General features: G+C 38.7%; 1 long non-coding RNA gene across 1 annotated transcript; it reads right to left on the reverse strand.

Annotated features, from left to right (window-relative positions):
- Window positions 1-201: 201 nt before the first annotated feature.
- Window positions 202-3,949, reverse strand: LOC142602796 (uncharacterized). Its single transcript, XR_012836624.1, has 3 exons — window positions 3,855-3,949; window positions 1,878-1,946; window positions 202-321 (listed from the first exon to the last, which is right to left on the reverse strand). It is a non-coding gene; the product is annotated as an uncharacterized LOC142602796 (long non-coding RNA).
- Between the last annotated feature and the right edge of the window lie 533 nt (window positions 3,950-4,482).

Below are 4,482 nucleotides of genomic sequence, written 5' to 3' on the forward strand. Positions count from 1 at the left end.
GAACATAATATCTCCACATCTCTCTTCTGACAATATTGTCAGTAATAGTTTGTCTAGCTATAATTCCCCCTTTGGGAGCCAAGTACACAAAGACGACAGCTTTACAATTTAATTAAAGGCAACAAAGGAGAAAATATAATAATAAAATGAGTTTAACATTTCATGAAAGTCAGATACAAAGGCAGAGATTGTTCAGCATCTCATCGATAAAGCACTGAAACCATTTTACATTTTACACATTACTCTAGAGTAGCAGTCCCAGAGGTTCATGCTGAAATGTTGAAGGTTCCAGCTTGTAGGGTGTCTTTACAGTTTCATACTCTGTATATAGAGAGAGGAAAAGGAGACAAAACATAATGCCTCTACATCTAAGAAGAGCATGAGATGGATCCTATTGGTAGATAAGCATTAGTGATATGACAGAATCTAACTATATGAGAAATCTTTCGGTAACATTTATCTGCTGAGAGTTTTTGACTGTTGGCTGCAATGCTGGCCAGAAGACAAGATTTTTGGCACTGAGGAAAGGTGCTTGGTCTTTAACATATATATTCTTTCTGTTTAAATACAGCTGAGAGCCATGAGGCTAGGTATGCTGTTCCTTTAAAAATGACTCAGCAAATCATTTCTCTGAGAGAAGTCCAATTTCTAAGTGGAAGGCTTGGCAAGGATGCATGAAAAAGACAAAAAAGACAGGCTTAAAGCACAATAGACAATTTAGGCTATGGCATTTCACAGGCGAAGGCAGCTTAGTTCTGAAATACAGTTATCAACAGTAAAGTGATTTTGAAAAAAAAAAACAAATGAGGACAGGCTAGAGGAGGAGGCTGTACCATGGGCTTTCTCATTGGTAAGCAGGCGGTGCATTCACTTCCCACGCAGTTACCTTTCCCAGTTTCTTCTCCATGCATGTACATAGCCTTCAGACACCTTGTCTTGAGAATTCTATCACAATAAATGAATTTATCTTTAAAGGGTTGGCTGATTTTCAGTTATTCCTCTTCTGTCTCCTGATCACTTCTTGCTACCTTTGGGCCAAATCTTCATATCAAGTCTGTTGGTCTTGGAGACAGAAACAAACCCCATAAAAGAACTCCCCACTTTTTTCTTTCAGAGGGAAGACATTTAGTCTCTTTCTATTCTGGATGATCTTGCTAAATAGAGGTTTTTTCCTAGCTCTTCCTTGCCAGGTGAGCGAGGACTCAGAGTGGGTGCCCACCACCTCCTGTGACTAAGAACCAGTTTCCCAGGCTGCTGGAGGCTTGTCCCTGTCCTCCACTGTTTACCAGATGCCTTTGTGGAAGGGCCCTCTGACACGCTAGCTGTCAGTGCTGAACCGTGTGGCGCCTGATGTGGGATAGGTAGCCAACAGGACACAGGACTTCACAGTGCTCTTTGGGTGGGCAACACAAAGATATGCAGAGGCAGGTGCACCACAAACCCATACCGCATGGCTAAAGCTGATGTATGGGAATTGCAGAGCCAAGATTTGGAGAGAGGAGATCCGTTTCAAGAACTAGCATTTCTACAAGAGTGATATTTTACACTGTAAAGAAGATAAAGAGTGTCCATATTTCCTTCCCTTTTATTTCTCATTACAGGCTGTTACACCTTCTGTGCATAAGACACACTACCACATCAAAAGGCTCATCAGACATTACCTCCATTGCTACCACTATGCCATCGATCGTGGCAATAACAGCATCAGAGGAAAGCAGCTCCAGGAGACAAATTGTGCCTTAATTTCTGTTTGTTTATTTTTGAAATCTGTGGAAAATGTCTGCCTGGGATTCCAGCAAATATGGTAATTAATTAAAAATTATACAAATACGTATGATTAAAATGAATATTTGCCAAACCCAGTATTTTTCACGCACCTGTTCTTTCCCGACTATGAGATGCAGCAGTTGGCAGCACAAGCAAGTAGAGAGAGGAAAGAAGTCCTCCTGTGTAATAGAAAGAATGTCCATTAGCAAAATGGAAAAAACCCAAGATGACAAAGGGGAAATAACAGACTAGAAAGTTCAAGAATCCAAATTAGTGTTCAATTTAATTTGCATAATATTACAGTAATTGGATTGTGTCTATCATACTGCTGTTGTGACACACTTGGTTTGCTCTTTGTTCCTGACAGTTTCCCAAAGAGACCATTGTTAGATGGAGATCACTTTTTCAAACTCCAGCATCTCTATTCTCCTTGCTACCATAGCTGAAACGCATGTGGCAGGCTGCACTTTCAACAGCGCTCAGAAGTCATGCCTGTCTGTGTGACCTGGATTGCTGCTCTTCACTACAGCAACATTATGTATACAAGATGAAAAAGTTCTCATACATTAATACTTTAAGACTAACTTAATGCAGCTATTAAGAGTGTCAATGCATATTTCTTTTTGTGGTGGTTTAGTCATCAGCAGTGAAAGGTAAAAGAGTAATTTTCATCAGCCACAGAAGACTGAATATAGGTCACAGTGAGTTCAAAGACAAATAATTCAAGAATCAGAGCCTCAGTGGAATGCATCAGAGGTAATGCCAAGTAAATCACTGTGTCAGTATGACTGATTAAATATTAGCAAAGAATGTGAATTGATCTTAAAAAAGAAAAATAAAAAGCTTTGTATTTTACTATGCTATAAATATTTTTTCTGCCATGCTACCATTACATTTTCCATTTTATTGTATTGACCTATGATAGAACTATAATGTTTGCCTCAATAAGGTTAAGTAAATTTTAATTTAAAATCCATAAATGTGAAACTCAGGTAGAAACAATGCACAGCTAGCCAACATTGTATAATATTAATTCAAACATTGTAGTCTTTTCACATAACTCTAACAGAATAAATCCTTCAACTCATCCTAAATCTCAAAAATAAGCACTGAATTTCATGTGATTAATGTTCAAGCAAAATTGTCATATTTCAAGTCTAACAAGGAAATCTCCAATCTCATTGTCTCAATATTATAGATCAGTTAAAAAAAAAAAAAAGTCTGCTGAAAATAGCAACTAGGAAATGTTCATATAGAATAAAAAGAATTACATCCCTTTACACATAATGCCTAAAAATGCACTTGATATTTCTCTGGTTTTGTATAATTTTCAAAATTCTAAGACATCCCTTCTAAGCATTAAAGCTCAGTAAGGAATGTCTTTTGAAAGTTATCAATTTAAATCGTAAACATACTGCGTTTTATTAGAAATGTCATCTTGTGACAGTGGGGGATAAGAGAAAACAGTCCAAGTTGTAACTAAAATAAGAGCACTAGTTACCGCAGAAACTGGTTAAAGGGAAAAACGCAATGGCAAATATTGAAAAATTCTTTCAGGATTTGCTCTATTTGCAAAATAAGATTTTTCTAAACACTGCTTGTACATACAGGACATTGTAGAGAACTTCCATATTTTCAGAGTTTTAAAAGTGTACTTTAGAAGGTTAGGGTTGAAAGCCCAGACATGCAGTTAGTTTGGGGCCCAAATGGCACCAAAGATGTTCCCCTCTGAGCAATATTTGGTCTTGGGAAAAGCAGGGGTGTCTTGCCTAAAACTCAGTCTGGGATTTGAGCTAGGACAGCAAGCAAAGCCAGGGCCAGCGCTGCAGTGGTTTTCTAAAGGATGTCTCCCAGGAATGGTGGTCCAGCACTGGCGTTGTCTGAAGATATTTCAGCTCACACGGGGCAGAAAGCACAGAGCAGTGATGTGGGGGCAGAGGAGGCCATGTGATGGGAAGATCATGAAGGGAAAGCTGGGCATTATGGGGAAATGAGAAGGAAAGTGCCTGTGCGCTTCTCCACTACTCCCTTCTAACTGAGAGCAGATGGACAGAAGGAAAAGAGGAGAGGAGGAAAGGAAGACATACCTTACATTTAAGATTCTCCAGGATGAGGACTGCTTCTTACCATGTATGCACAGTACCCACTTAGTACTGACTTGTTCAGACCAATGACTGTATGCTAGGATATAACAAATATCATTTCAAAAGCAGCAGCAGAAAAAGGAAGGCAACACAGCTGCAAAGCATCCAAGTCTATGAAGAATATTCCAGGAATGAAGTCAACACATTTCTGATATATTAGGAAGGTCAAGGCTGAGAAACAGTGCAGAAGAACAAGAAAAAGAATGGTGGAGCTCAGACAAAAAAAAAAAATAAATTTGCAAACGAAGAATGGCATGAATGGATATGTAGATACAAATAAAAGGTTATGTCTGCACCAGTAGGGAGCAGAGTGCTCTGCACTACTGTATCAAAGTTGAAGGAAGGGTGAGAGAAAAAGTAGAGAGAGTAGTAGACAAAGGTAGGACTGATATCACTCAGGTAAAGAGAAAGAGCAATTCCAGAGGAGATGAATGGGAAACATTCAGACAATCATTACATTGATTTAGAGAAGAATGCTTTTCCTCATCTTGCACAATTGATCATAGTAAAAATTCCTGCTTTTTTCTTGAAAGAAGAGACAGGTGGGCCATTTGTAAGTGATGATCTCTCC

The sequence above is a fragment of the Balearica regulorum genome, chromosome 8, assembly GCF_011004875.1.
Source record: "Balearica regulorum gibbericeps isolate bBalReg1 chromosome 8, bBalReg1.pri, whole genome shotgun sequence".
Classification (NCBI taxonomy): Eukaryota; Metazoa; Chordata; class Aves; order Gruiformes; family Gruidae; genus Balearica; species Balearica regulorum.